The sequence below is a fragment of the Ambystoma mexicanum genome, chromosome 2q (assembly GCF_040938575.1).
Source record: "Ambystoma mexicanum isolate Mex_15411 chromosome 2q, UKY_AmexF1_1, whole genome shotgun sequence".
NCBI lineage: Eukaryota > Metazoa > Chordata > Amphibia > Caudata > Ambystomatidae > Ambystoma > Ambystoma mexicanum.
In genome coordinates, this window is record NC_090924.1 from 763174249 (window position 1) to 763189895 (window position 15647).

Genomic DNA, 15647 nt, shown 5'->3' on the forward strand with positions numbered 1-15647 from the left:
CGTCTCTTGCGGGTCAGTTCCTTACTGTACCACTTACTCGCCAGGTTCTCCCCCATGTTGTGCGTTGGGTCTGTAGGTTTCTTGGTTCTGGGACTCTGGTCACCTTTTTTGTTCCCCGCTCCTTCGTGACAAGAGCAGTACAAACTCGCAGTCCTTCGCCCTGGTGGGGGTACTCCCCGTTGATGGCTGTCAGAAGTGTTCTCCTACAATTGCCTTATGTCAGGTCAGGAGTGAGTGGGGGCGGAGGGAAGCCTGTGATTGCTAGGTCAGCTTGTTCTGCCCCTTGAGCCCCCACCCCCACCTTCTCCAGTGCGCTCCAGCACGCCCAAACCTCTTCTCTGCTGTCTCTCGGCGTGCGCTCCCTTCCTACTCGCCTTTACGCTCCCTGGGGTGGGGTCCAACTTCACTTCGGCCCCTCAGCTTGACTTTTCGTATCTGTATGCATGCCTCCATCGTAATACAACAGCCACAGAAGGACCATGCCTGCTGTAGCATGCTGCTTGCCACCATCACCTATGTATTTGGGCGGTTGTGCCCGCTTTACTACTGACACACCTTATGGCTCCAGCAGCGTTCGCCAGTTCACTATTTCCTCTGTGTAACTCCATTCCCCGCTGCCATCTTTTTCCTTTGTTCGTCTCTGCGCTTCTGCGGGACGATGCAACTCGCACCAGGAGGTATTTCAGAGCCTCCCACACAGCATGCAGCTTGTCTGATGCTTGTTGCTGCTGTGTGTTTCCAGTCGGTTAGGCTAAATAAAGTTGATATACAGAGCTTCCGGATTCTGGATCAGCAGGAGCTCCAAGTGAGCATGTCTGCCTCACATGGCTGCTGGCCACGCCCCTCTTATATGTTATATTTGGCATGTATATAGCGCTCTATACATCATTGGTATGACGTCACAGCACTGCTAAGTTTAAGGCCCCCAGGGACCACAGTCCAGGTCAGTCGAGAGATTATTATGTCATAGGGTGCACCTATTTTACGCACAGCTGGAGATTGCCTGGTGGTAGCTGCATCCTAGCGTTAGGTGTGGTGGTATTGGATATCAGTTGAAAGTGTGCAGTCTGGAGCTTGTTCACAAAGACTGTGTTCTGGCTGCGTTAGGCCTGTGCAGGCTGCTTGTGTGGAGGTAGGCCGATTTTCACGGGTGTAGCTGCGTTTTATCAGAATGTTGAGGTGTTCATGAAGTATAGTTCGTATGTGAGCAGCGAGGCTGAAATTGATCGAGGGGTGTAACTGCTCTCTAATTGTGTGTTGGTGTAGAGTAGAGTGTGTGCATGGTGATAGGTGAGGCGAGTGTCTGGGCAGAGGATTTGATCTAAAGAGCTTGCTGTTCCGGATGCACATTTGCAATTGCTCCCTTCAGAGCAAAATTATTAGTGACTTAGTCGCATTCAGTCATTGCTAGAGGTCTCGAACATTTGTCGGCATGTTGCAAGGTTGCCTTAAATGGTCTTAATCAGCATTTATGGAAGGAGACCGGTTTTTAGAGCTTTGCGAAAGGCCATTAAGTCTTCAGTGTGTCGAATGTGGGTGAATGAGTTCCACAGAGTTTGGGCCAAGGCGAAGAAGGCAGATCCTCCGATCCCGACAGAGGTTGAAATCATTAGAAAGAGGGCAGTGCTTGAATTTAGGGTGCAAAATGGGAGGTAGGGTTTTAGCATCTCTTGTAGGTACGTTGGGCCGATCTTGTGTACTGCTCGGTGGGTAATGCATACGGTCTTGAAGGTGGCTCTTCGTCCGACCAGGAGCCAGTGGAGTGTGCGGAGAGCAGGTGAGATGTGGTCGCTGTGTCCCAGGGCAAGAAGTAGTTTGTGGCAGCGTTTTGGGCTCTTTGACGTTTGTATGCCGGTGCTCCCAGGTATGGGGAGTTGGCATAGTCCAGTCTCCACATTACAAAAATAACAGCGGCAAGTCTGTTGGGGCAAGGAGAGGTAGGGAAAATGGGTCTAAGAAGCTTGGCATGGTACTGACAGAATTCTGAAACATCATTGATCTGACGGGAGAGGGTTATGCCCGAGTCCATGGTGCAGCCTAGTTTTTTACTATATTGGAGGGTTGGGGCGGGGGTGAGTGGAGCGAGGGAGGGGGCCATGGGAGCGGTTGTGGTAGAAGGGTAGTACTGATTTTGGTTTTCAGGGTTCAAAAAGAGGTGGTTACTTGTCATCCATCAGTCAAAATCACAGAGACATTGGGGGACGGTGGGGGTCGGGGGATGCCTTTTTTTAGAAGTGGCTTGAAACGCGCAATTCTAAAAGGCTTCAGGGAAGATGCCAGAGGTGAGGGAGTCATTTAGTATGGCTCTTGCATGATCTCCTGCGTAGGTGGAGGAGAGTATTTCTTTCAGAACAGAGGTTGGGGCAGGGGTCAAAGGGTGCCCCGGAGGTTCTGCTGGCTGATATTAGGTCAAGGAATTGGTCTCTGGAGATGGGTTTGAAAGAGTCGAATGTTGGTAGAGTGGGCGCCGGGTAATGGGATCAGGAAGGGTATGGGGTGAGCAAGGACAATTTGGTGTTGAGGGTTGTGCGGTGTTGTAGAAGTGTAGCGAAAGGGAGCGATTGTGTGGGAGTGGTGTGGGTAGAGGTGCAGGTAGGTTTCACAAATTCGAAGATGATCTTGTGGAGTTCTTTGCTGTTGCTGCTACAGTTCAGAATTCATTTATTGTAATGGGATTTTTTTGGCCTTTCGGGTCCCATTTGTAATTGCGGTGGTAGAGGGCAAACATGGATCTGGCGGATCGGTTTTATATGCTCTCCATTTGCATTCAAGAGTTTTGTCTTTTTAATGTCCTCAAGTAGGGCGTGAACCATGGGGGGAGGGGGGAACCTTTGCGTGAGTTTGCAGGGCGCAAGATAAATTAGTGATTCTTTAAGCCAGGAGTCGAGGGATTCGATGGTTAAGGGTCTACCATAGGACAGCGTTGCAGGCGGAGTAGCAGTGCTTCCGCTAGGTCGGGGAGTACCTGCTGGACTTTGTTCCAGCATTTATGACCAAAAGTGGGGGATGGGGGAGCTGTAGGAGATGGGGCCGGTGGCTGGATGGAGAAAGGGATGGCTAAGTGGTCTGTCTAGATAAGCGGTTTGGGGCTGGATGTAGAGACCAGGTCATAGGAGCTGGATTTTATTTTTATTTTTTTTAAATAAAGTCGCATCAAGGGTGTGCCCACATGAGTGAGATGGACCAGTGGTATGTTAGGAGAAGTTGAGTGCATCAAGACTGTCGACCCGAGGATGGGCATGGGGTTTTTGGGCATATTAAACCAGATATTGAAATCTCCCAGGAGCGCAAGTGATTTACCTGAACGGTAGCTATTGAGTCACACAGAGATTGTTGCCGAAGTGTCCTTCGTATCCAGGGGGTCTGTAGAGGAGTAGGAAGCTGTGGGTCAAAGTCGATGGTCGCAAGAGCTTTACTGGAAGGGAATCACAGGAAGCGTTGCATGTCTGGGATTCGACGAGAGATGGAGAAATGGGGTTTGTAGTGGATTGCGACTGCCACCTCCGGAGTCTCTATTGTGGGCGTTAATCGAGTTGCTGGAGGGGGTGAGGGGGGGGGGGGGGTAAGTGAGAGAGGCCTTGTGCATGACGGGCCCAGAATCAGAGAACCAGGTTTCAGTTATAGAAATAAGGTCGGGTTTGACAGAGGATAGGTCGTCAAAGATGCTGTGTCCGTTTCTTGCTATGGAGCAGGCATTAAAGAGGATGCATGCGACTTTGTGAGGGGAGGTGGTTTTCACGACGTTCGTCGCAGGGAGTGCTAGGTGGACATGGGTGTTTGAAGAGGTGTGGTAGGATGATTGAGGGCGGTTGGAACTGGCAGAAAGGGGGGGGGATGCCTGTGTACTTTGAGTGTTGTGTGAGGGATGGGTTACATCGATATGCGGGGATGGAGGCGGAGGGGGATGGGGGGTAGAAGAGTAGACAGGTGGTGGTAGGTCAAAGACGAGGTGGGGAGGATCCGGGGCTATTGGGAGGGCACCGAATGGCGCACTTAAGGTTTGGGAGGGGTGGGGGGTTATGCGGGTCGTTTCTGGTTAGAGTTTGGAGGGCGCTGGGGGTTTAAATGTACTCGGTGAGAAAGCAAGGGCATGGGGTTGGAGACAGGGGAGAAGCGGCGAGTGAGAGGACCAGTCTCTTTCCACGTTTGGTCGGTTTTGGTGCCATTGGAGTGCGAGAGAGGCTAGGATGAAGCTACTGTTTTAGAAAGGGCAAGACGAGCTACTTTCAAAAAAAGGGAAGGGATATGGGCGGAGGGCAGCATGGGAGCAGAGCTGAGAGGGTGAGGAGTTCCTCAGTGGTGGCCTCAAGGATGGTGTGGTGGTGGCGGGAGACTTGTGGTGTTTGGGGCGGCAGAGCTCCTCTGGCTTGTGAGTTTGAGATTATGTGGGGAGTGAGTCGTTCTCAACAGATGCTAGGGGGGGGGGAAGAACGATGTCGATGTGTGTGGGTGGGTCGAGGTGTGTGGGTTTGAGGCGAGTGGCGTTGGGCACGCCAGAGAGCGCCTCTGGCGTGTGAGTTTGAGATAGGGCGTAAGGGTGGGGAGTGTGCGGTTGTTCTCAATAGAAGCTAAGGGGGGGGGGGAATGATACAGTGTGGGTTGAGGTGTGCGTAGTGAGGGTTTGAGGAGAATGGTGTTTGGTTTGGAGTAGTCCTCTGATCCTGGAGTTAGAGCTGGATCAATGATGGTTGGGGTGGACGGGGGTGTGGATGTGGGGAGCGGGGGGCGGACGTTCTGTGCAGTGTTGTACGGGGCAAGAATTGTAGGTGGAGACCTGATGTGGGATACGGGGGTGGGGGGGGTTCATAGGTGCTAGAGCGGAGGTTCTGCTTCAGGCGGAGTGAATTATGGGGGATGGGGAGGTGGCCTTTGTAGAAGAGGTATCTCCACCCCCGAGGGCAAAACGGGGCAGCACCTCAGATTTGATAGAGGGCAAGTCCTGTATTTAACAGGTGCCAATAGTTAATGCAGTAACCTTTGACTTGGGACACCTGGATAAAGGGAGAAAGCAGTAGTAAGCAGTTATGCAACAATGCTCGGGGTATTGGGTAATTAGATGCGTGATACAGCTGCTGGGCCAATTACTTAGGCAGTATGTAGTTAGGACAGCAGGAGCACTCTGTACGAGCTCTTGCAATGGGTTGCGTTGGGTACCTCCATCCTTCCCCACCCATGTTAATCGGGGGGGCTTAACCCCCTGAATTCACAATTTCCCCACCCACACCCCCTAGCCCACACATACTAAAACTCACCTCTGCTGGGGCTCACAGCGCCAGTCAGCCCCTGCGTGCACTTGCGACAGGGATTTGACAAGTATGACAGTTCGATTTAGAAAAACCACTCTGTGCGGTCTTTCTGAAGCAACCCCGCCATCGGTACAATATCTTTTCACTTAGTACCAACGATCCATCTAAAAAAGGAGCCTGAATCTGTGAAAACATTGCAAACCCCCACTTTAATGTAGGTCCTGTTGGTTTTTAAAAACCATTTCAAGTTTTCAAAAATGCTTCAAAAGATTTAAAAAAATGGCAAACACCACATGCAAAGATTTAAAACAAGCCACGTGAAAGGGACAGGACAGGGACTTTTTTTTTTAAAGTCCCCAAAGGGAACCGTGTGAACAGCTTGGGGCGGGGGTCCTCATGGGTCAGAAATAATGGCTGGAAAAGAATTCAATAATAAAATTAAAAAATAAAAAAATAAAAAAATAATAAAAAAAAAAAAAAAAAAAAACACACCACACCACATTGATACAAGTCTCAGAAGACTCCTCGTTACTTCTAGCTCAAATATTCTTTAAGTGTGGTCCTGGACTATGTCACAGATTGGCGGCAAAAACCACACCTGGGTGCACATTGCACAAGGCCGATATAAACCTTCAGCACTTCGATTCATCCAGGGGAGAAAAAAATCCTTACCACCCTCCGTGACTGGGTCAAATGCTTCACTGGATTTTTCTTGCTGTGACACAGGTGGTTAGGTCGACACACTGACGCTTGGAGCAATGCTGCTGCAATGAACACAAACGGTTAACCAAGGCTCCATGGGTCCACCGGCGACTTCAAAATTAAGATTAGATGAGCAGGGGTTAAAACCTGCTCTCGGGTGTTAGGCATCAGCTAGTAAGCAGGACGCAATGCTGGGAAACCAGGAGAGAGTACACAGTGCACTGTAAATGTAACTCCTACATGAGACGTGAACTTTCAGTAAGGCCCCAAACTGGACATGAGAAAGGAACAGCCTCAAAAATAGGATTGAAATCCCCGACTGTGACTCCTAACTATACCTTTGAAATTGCCCTACCAGCGCCCACGGCAAATTACAGTTTTTAAAAAAGGCATTCTTACCGTAGGCAAGTCCTATTACAGATGTCAGGATTTTTTTATGGCGCCATTGCTGCTGGGGACTTTGCTGTCCAAGATGAGATCAGAGCCAATTTGTGTTCCTGCAATTGAAAAAGTACAATAAAAAATTATTATGGCAATACCAGATTGACCGTAGCAATATTTGCACACATCCTCCTCCACACACAAAGGCACCTAGGGTGTAGGGTACAACCAGGAAGTCTCCAATGCGTGCTTCTGTGCCAGCTCACCTCCTGTTCCCATGGCCACGAAGGTGAGGGCACAGAGGGCGAGTGGTACAGGGGGACCAGCATTGCAGTGGTCCGGCCCCCTGCTCCCCTTCTGTCCCCACACGTTTGCCTATGTGGGTCCAGAGAAGGAGAGGGACCAGCAAAGGCCTGAAACGCTTGTTTCTGGGCACCCCCTCCAACTGGGGTGTGGGGGGCTGAGCCGAGAAGCAACATCCCTTACCAGGCAAGACGAGGCCGGCTGCACCAGCAGGAAGCAACAACGCAGCATGGACGCGCAATCCAAATTGCAGGAAAGTGCACCTCCAGGCTGCGTTTTTCCTGCCACGTTGCGCTGACTGGGCATGTGCATGACCAGTGGCTCGCCATGCACAGTTAAGTGAGGCAAAAAAAATTAAAAATAAAAGTAGTTTATTTTCTCACTATCCTGGATCACACGTATACATAAACAGTCAGTAAGACAACACAGGGAAATTAAGGAACTTTGTCCTATAAGCCATGGGGGGGGGGGGGGGGGGGGGGGAATCAAGAAACAGACAGACAGCAGAAGAAATGCCTTAGGGGGGGGGAGGTGGGGGAAGCACTAAGCGGTAGTTAGGCACATCTCCCTGCAATGTTCAAAATCAGAACCCCTCACCTCGTAAAGGTAGTCAAGTTACAGAAATCATGCCAAGTTAACTTCAGCCCCGCCCCTGCTCTTCATCCACAGCCCGGGCTGCCGCCGCACTCGTCCCCTGCTCCACTGGAGGCATATACACCCCCCCCCCCCCCCAGCACCGGATGCCTCGACATCCCCCTGCGGCATCCAAACTCGCGTGAGCCCATGTTGTGTAGAAAAGGTAAGCACGCGGCAGTGGTAAAAATGGAATGGGGCTTAATTTCCAACAGGGTGAGCACATTGCTGTTTCAACAGTGAAAGCCGTTTTTGTGCAGATATGGGTGAAGAAAAAGGGGGTGGGAGCAATAATACCAGATAAGAAGACAGACAAAAATCTGTTGCAAACCAAATGCAAATAGGAAAAACAAACGCACCGGCACCTAAAGCTTGGAAATATTACCGAGATGTATAAGGGCCTTAAAAATACACAATAAAAAATAAATACCTGCCCGTACGGTAGCGATTAGTTCCCATCTGAGAAAAGGACCACAGCAACGGCCCGCCCACTCTTCTTCACGTGACCTCTGTTGTCATCCGTGTGCTTTCCGGAGCAGTGAAGCGGTTCCGGAGCACGTTCAGTGAGCGGGCCGGGGCTGAGCGGCAATTCTGAACGCTCTGGCAACACCGGCCTAAGTGCAACCGGACCCTGCCAACCTTTTGATTGCAGCGGTTGGGGTGTGCATTTTCTCTGGGGACCCTGCCTTCCTTTGCTTTGCAGCGTTTGGGGTGGGCATTTTCATTGAGATGCTGGGAACGTTTCTACAGCAACGCGTGTACTCTTTGCTGGCTGTATACAATTTGCATTTTCTTCCGGATACCGTGAATGTTCCTGCAAGACACCCAGTGTGGTTCTGGCGGGATGGGGCACAGGTGTGGATCTGGAGAAAGCAGGCACATTGGTGTGGGTCTGGAGGGAGGGTTAGGACATAGTGGTGTGGGTTTGGGGGAGGGTTGGGGTACATGGATGTGGGTCTGGGGAGGGATGGAGGACATGGGTGTGTTTCTGGAGGGAGAGATGGGGCACAGTGTCTGGAGGATGGCATGGGTCATCTAGGTGTGGCTCTGGAGGGACGTGGTGGGGGCGCATTGGTGTGGCTCTGGAAGGACGTGGTGGGGCGCATTAGTGTGGCTCTGGAGGGAGGTGGTGGGGGCGCATTGGTGTGGATCTGGGTGGAGGAACGGTGCACATGGGTACGTTTCTGTAGGGAGAGATGGGACACAGTGGGTCTGGAGGGTGGCATGGGTCATCTAGGTGTGGGTTGGGAAGTTGGAAGGGGCATCTTGGTGTGGCTCTGGAGGGAGGTGGTGGGGGCACATGGGCGTGTTTCTGGAGGGGTAGAGATGGGGCACAGTGGGTCTGGATGGTGGCATGGGTCATCTAGGTGTGGGTTGGGAAGTGGGATGGGGCATCTTGGTGTGGCTCTGGAGGGAGGTGGTGGGGGCGCATTGGTGTGGATCTGGGCAGAAGGACGGTGCACATGGGTACATTTCTGTAGGGAGAGATGGGACACAGTGGGTCTGGAGGGTGGAATGGGCCATCTAGGTGTGGGTTGGGAAGTTGGGTTCGATGGGAGGGACGGGGCATTGGTCTGGGGAGGGATGGCCGCATATTGGTGTGGGTCTGGAAGGAGAGGACAGGACACATTGGTGTGGGTCTGGGCGGATGGGGGCATACTAGGATGGGTGGGTTTAGAGGGGGTTGGCTGGGGCCATCTGCATGTGATTCAGGATCGGCACATGGGCATCTGATGCAAGGGGAAGGGACATCTTGCTATGTGGAGGGAGGATGGGGCATTATGGTATTGGTCTAGAAGGAAGGCTGGGGCATCTTGGTGTGGGTCTGGGAGGGATGGAGAATATTGGTGTGGGTCTGAGAGGAAGGGATGGTGCACATGGGTGTGGGTCTGGAGGGAGGGATGGATGGGGACATATCTGTGGGTATGAAGGGAGGCATAGGACACATTGGTGTCCATCAGGAGAGAGGGATGGGGCACATTGGTGTGGATCTGGAGGGAGGGGTTGGGGCTCATTGGTCAGATGACGGATAGGGGCATCTTTCTGTGTGGAGGGAGTACGGACAATCATGGTATGCGTCTTGAGGAAGGGATTGGGCATCTTGGAGTCTGGATCGGAGGGTGCATTGTTGATCTGGAATGGAGGGACAGGGCATATGGTGGGGGCATGTCACGGAATGGTGGAGCATGTGGGTCAGGGCTGGAGCACTCTAGTGGAAAGGAAGGGGGTATCTGGGTGTGAATGGAGGGGTGGGTTATGTTTGTCTGGAAAGAAGGATGTTGGTTTATTGGAGTGGTGGGAGCATGCGCGTGTCGAAGGGATGGGGTAATCGGGTGTGGGTATGTGGAGAGGGAGAATGGCACCATCTCAGTGCGAGTCTGGAGGTAGAGGTGAAGCATATGGGTGTGGCTCTGAGGAGTGGAGCATCTTGGTGTCGGTATGGAGGGACGGATGTTGGTGTCTGTGTGTGTTCGGATGGAGGGATGGTGGCATGTGAATCTGGAATGTGTGTTTGGAAGGAGAAATGGGGTATTTGAGTGTGAATGGCATCTGCTTGTGGGTGGGGGAAAGAAGGATCATTAACAGGGGAGCAGCGGGAGGGAGAGCCGTGGGCCCGACCTCGGTTGCATCCCGGACGTGCACACCCACAGCCAGGGGCACCTCTCGCAGAGCAGTCTGGTGCGTGTAGTCAACCAGGCGCCAGGGAGCGGGGATTCCCTTCCACCGGAGAGGGGTCTGTGACCCAGCAGATGGCCAGTGATGCCTGGCAGGGTTGGGTTAACCTGATGGGGGATGTTCCCAACCACGCACCGGAAAGGGAGCACTGCGCAGCCCCCCTCTCCTCACTGAGCCCGCCTCTGCGCTGGCCGGGGTTACACACTCCTCTCTCTGACCTGCCAGCGGGTGGGCATTGGTGAGCGCAGCCGGGAGCTGAGGGAAACCCGACTGCTCTCGAGGGGCGCCTCCCCAGGCAGACGGGCCTGGCACGCCAGGCATGAGCCCTGAGCCATGGTGCAGCTGGCTTACTCGACAGTGGGCGCCAAGGTTCCAGCCGCCCACATCTGTGGGCGAGCGATGGCCAAGCCTGCTGGCACAATGGGTGACCTTCCCTCTTGCCCAGGTACCTGGAACTGGGCACTATGCGGTCGGGCTGGGGTTTGAAGACTAGCGGTCCCACCCGACCCCCTGTCTGTGCGGTCTCTGGCCCACCTTGCTGTCCGTCTCCCAGCCCCCTCCAAAACGGAAGCGGAATGGGTCGGGGGAAGGATGAAGGGATCGGGCCTGGTTGGCAGGTGGCAGAGCGGCCTACCTCCATTTTATTTTTAAAACAATTTTTATTAATTTATTCCAACCAACACCACAAACCAAACTTGCAGTGCATATAACTTTTTGAATTTACATCATGCTGTGTCCACTGCTTATCCCATTCCCCCCGGCCCCCATTCGAGCCTACTCCCCTTCATATTCTATTTCTTCATCTTGCAGTAGGGATTCCTCTCCTGTAGTCTGTTGGGTCCCGATCACTTGACCGGTCTTGCATGGGCCCAAATAACGTGGCTTACAGATGTTTCCAGGCTATCAAGGTTTCAGCTTCCTTCTCCCCTCCAGAATTACTAGCTTCCTGCCATACGGTTGTCTCAGCTTCTGCCCATTTCTGTAGGTCTTTCCACCATACTTCTATTCTCGGTCTATGGCATGCCTTCCATCTCATGGCGATTCTACGCTTTGCAAGTATGTATGCCAAGTCTTTTAGTTTACTGACATGCTTGAGTTTACGTGGTCTGGGAAACCCCCTATCAGGCATGCCTACGCTGTTTCCACCACCATCTTAATTCCTTTTTCCACCAGCCTATCCCCAGAATCTCTCAATTACTGGACATGTCCAAAACATGTGCACCATTCCGGCGTTTTCTTCGTTACATTTGGGACATGATTGTCGTCCTGTATTTTTAAATTTGGCTATCCTCTGGGGTGTCATATAAACCCTGTGGGTTATATATAGTTGTATCTGTTGTAACCTCGCATTCCTTGACACTCCCTTACGGTACCCCTGGGCCCGCTCCCACATCCCATCACTCATTGGGGCACCCACTTCTTCCTCCCAATCCTGTCTCAGTTGTACCACTTCCTTCCCCACTTTGGACATCATCAGCTCATATATTCTCGATCTCATGCCCTGCTTCTGCTATATCATATTTTATCTATGGTGGCGCCCGGCTGATCTTCTAGTACTACTTCAGACCATGTTTCTTTGATTCGCTGCACCACCCTATGGTATGTTATATATTGTCCCTTATGTAACCCCGTTTCCTCTTCCAACATCTCAAAGTCTTTTATCATCCCCTCTTGCCATATGTCTCCCATAGTTGCTATTCCTACCGGTTCCCAGTGCTTCCTGATCGTCATCCTTAGTTGCTCTTCTTTTCCAGACAGTGTGACTAGTGGCACTTGCGGGGGACACAGGGACAGGTTCTCCATTACCTGGCAGGCCCTACCTCCCACCCTAGTATCATCATCTTTGGGCACCCTTCCATACCCGATCTTGGCAACCACATTTCTTTTAAGAAGAATGGGGCACAGTCCAGTCAAAACAGCCTAGACTCTGAGGTTGGTTCTTCTGAGAGCCATTTTGCTACATATTGTAGCTGGCTTGCTATATAGTAAATCTTGTAGTTTGTCAATTTTATACCCCCTCTCTCGTATGAGTTTTGTAGTTTCCAAAAGGGCAACTCTGTTCCTCGTCCCATGCCAAAGAAATCCCCTGCATATGCCAAGTAACCTAACGAAAAATCGTCTTGGTATCAGGTATGAGATGTTTCCAAAATAATGCAGTAGTCTAGGCAGGACCACCATTTTCAGCATTGCCCCTCATCCCATCATCGCCAAGGGGATGTTTTACCCAGAACTTCATACTATTTTCAATACTCTTGATCGCTTTCTCAATGTTACGTTGGTGCTCTGCCTCCACCGTGTGATAGATGTCTATCCCAAGATATCGAAACGTATTGACCACCCATGAGGGAGGTAAGACAGGTAATTGATCGAACGGGATCCCTTTGTATCTACCTAATGGAAACATACAAGATTTTTTAGGATTCACTGCTATGCCAGACAGCCCTGCAAATCGCTCCATCACTTCCAGGACATATTGGAGGTTTTCTTCAGGGTAGCGCAAATACAACAGCATATCATCTGCATACAAGGAGATTAGTTGCAATTCCCCTTTTATGGTGATGCCTATTATGTCATACTGCTGCCTCAGGTATATCGCCAGGGGCTCTAGGGCTAAGATATACAGCATAGGGGACCACGGGCATCCCTGCCTAGTGCCTCTGCCGAGTTGCCACCTCTCTGATATTACTACTCCCATTTTAACCGTGGCCAGGCGCGCTATATAATAGTTTAACCCATTTGAGACACCCAGGTCCTATTCCATGATTAGCCAGCGCCGCAATTAGCCAGGGCCATTTGACTGAGTCAAAGGCCTTTATTGAGTCTAGCGATACAATTGCCATTTCGCCCGCATCCCCATTCACGTGTTCAATAACTCGGTGAAGTCGTCTGAGGTTGTTGGATATATTCCTATTCGGGACGTAACCAGTCTGGTCAGGGTGTATTCATTTAGTAAGAATCCTCCTCATTCTGTTTGCCAGGACCGCTGTTAGCATCTTCCTATCCTGATTCAGCATTGACAGCGGTCTATATGAGCCGCAATCATTGCCAGGCTGGTTGGGTTTAGGGAGCGGTATGATATCGCCTCTCTTAGGGACTCTGGTAGCCTTCCCACTTCGTATGCCTCATTTAACATTGCTGAGAGCAGCGGGGGCTTGGGGGGGGGGGGGGAGGGGGAAGCACCTCATTCCTATACATTTTATAAAATTCGCTAGAGAGTCTATCGGCCCCCAGAGTCTTGCTGGTGGGTAGTTGCACCACTACTAGGTAATCGGAGCATCCAGCTCCTCTGCGCTAATTTGCGGCAACCCGATGTCTTCAAGTGTCTTATTTTCCTGCAATCACTTACCGCTTCATCGCCATAAAGGAGTCGGTAATAGTCTACAAATTCCTGATTAACGTCTTCTTGGGTGTCCGCTATGTGCCCATCTTCCTTAGTTATTGTTCCGATTGCGGGTCTAGGGGTCTCCCTTTTTATATAACCACGCCAGGGCCCTCCCTGGTTTATCCCTTCCAGCGTGCGGTCTCTCTGTGTACTTTTTATAGTTGAGGTTACACAATCTCTCCCAATGCCCAGCACATTTATGTTGCAGACCGAGTATTGCTTCATTATCTTCCTTGGTATTACCTCCTCTTTTTGATGCTGCGTCTAATTCTTTTTCTGCTTCCTGCAGTTCGGCTAATATCCCTCCTTGTAGTCCCTTGGATTTAGCTATGGCTATTCCCCTCACTACCACTTTAAAGGCTTCCCAGAGCATACCCGCTGTCTCAACACTGCCAGTATTGATCTCAAAATAGTTTATCATTTCCTCTCTCATATCCTCCCTGACAATTGTATCTTTCAACGCCTCTGCTCTGAGGCGCCAAGTTGGTATCCTTGCTCTCGGAGGGGGTGGAGGGGGGTCGGTACTGCTATACCAATACTAGTGGTGAGCGGTCCATTAGCACCCTCGCTTTATATTCTCTCTGCGCTATTTATGCTATTAGCTCCTGTGTGACGAACATGTAATCCAGTCTGGTGTGTAAATTCTGTGGGGCCGAATAATGCGAATATTGTCTGTCCCGCAGATGACTCGCCCTCCATGCATCCTCGAACCCGAAATCTGTTAACAGTGACTGCAACACCCTTGCGACTGGAGTGGGTCCATCTATTTTGCCATCTGATCCGTCAAGTTTCGGGTTTAGTGTGCAGTTAAAGTCTCCTCCCCAAATCACTGCCCCCCTAAGCAGGTGCTGAGTTTGTTGTATAGGGTTCTAAAATATGCCGCTGTATACCGATTCGGGTCATATGTGTTTACCATGCTTATTTCCCTGTTTTCCACCAGCCCTCTTATTATAACCATCCTCCTGTCTGCTTCGACTGTAGATTGTAGTAGCTGGAATGGGACATGCGGTGTTACCCAGGCAATCACCCCTCTGGCATGGGCCGAATATGTTGCGCCTACAACAGTCCCCCTCCACTTCTTACGGATCACCTCCAACTTTTCTTGTGTGAGGCGAGTCTCCTGTATCAGGGCAATGTCTATTTTCTGTCTACGCAGATACATCATAACGTTTTAGATAGCTATTGAGCCCTCTAACATTCCAAGTAATTATTTTAAGGTCCCCCATGATTTATTAGGATCCCAACCCCCCTCCGCAAGTACAGTCCATATCTGAATTTTCCCCCCGTTACTTGTAGCCTCGTTCTCCAACATAAACTTCCCCCAACTATAAACACTTCAACTTCCCCAACCTCCCTCCCTCACATCCCGACCAACACACTTCCCAACTACTCACGTTCTATCTTCTCCCCCATTTCCTCCCTGCCACAACTACACTGCAATCCCCTCCTACCCATACCCCTCCCCAACTGTTGCCCAGCTCAATCCCTGGATCTCAGGCACCCCCGCATCTAGCCCTTTTTCAGCAATTGCCATACTCACGGCTCAGCAGGGAGATATCGCCCTAATGGCAGTTCTACTACTCTAATTCCCGGGGTAGGCTCTAATTCCCGGGGTAGGCTGTCTCCATCTTCTAACTCCTATTTTGCTCATCAAGCTAAGTGCGCTTAACGCTACCCATTTTGCCTTTTGCAATTTATATTCCAGTCCAACATGTTCAATTGTCACATGTTTAACATTTACCATTACTATCTTATCTAGTCGTGTGATTATCAATTCTGCAGTCTCTGCTCCCGCCCCCCCCGCCTCTTATCATGCATGGCTTTTTAATCACTGATCGTGTTCCTCATCTCGTTCCGGGCAGCCGTGTGCGTCCAACCATGTCGCCACATCCTCTGGGGTGTCAAAAAAGTGCGCTTTACCTTTGTGTAGAATTTTAAGCTTTGCAGGATACAAGAGCATATATTTGAATTCAGCTGTACGCAGTCTCCTCTTGATTGCAACATAGCTATAGCGCTGTCTCTGCACCAGCATGGTGTAATCGGGGTATGCGGTGATGGTCGCGGACGCCCTCGTTATCGTCCCTCCTTTCTGGAAAAATTCCAAGATCTTCTTTCTGTCCCTATAGTTCAGGATCTTTGCTATAATTGCTCGAGGGGGGCCTCCGGGCTGCGGTTTCCTCCTCAGGGCCCTGTGCACGCGTTCAATTGCAAACCCTTGGGAGAGCTTGCCAGCTCCCATTTCCTGTATAATCATGTTCTCCACATAGCCCGTGGGGTCTTGGCCTTCCTCCCCCTCCGACAGGCCGACAAAGGGTATGTTATTG

The 15647-nt window shown here is 51.1% G+C and overlaps 1 long non-coding RNA gene across 3 annotated transcripts in view; it reads right to left on the minus strand.

Annotated features, from left to right (window-relative positions):
• LOC138569742 (uncharacterized) overlaps positions 1-15647 on the minus strand; it is a 55088-nt gene that overhangs the window by 24451 nt on the left and 14990 nt on the right. For 2 of the 3 annotated variants that reach the window (XR_011303317.1, XR_011303319.1), the window contains exon 2: positions 6348-6445. This is a non-coding gene — a long non-coding RNA (uncharacterized lncRNA). Of the gene's footprint in view, positions 1-5918; positions 6008-6347; positions 6446-15647 lie in introns of all 3 variants that reach the window. The other variant, XR_011303318.1, reaches the window with a different exon arrangement.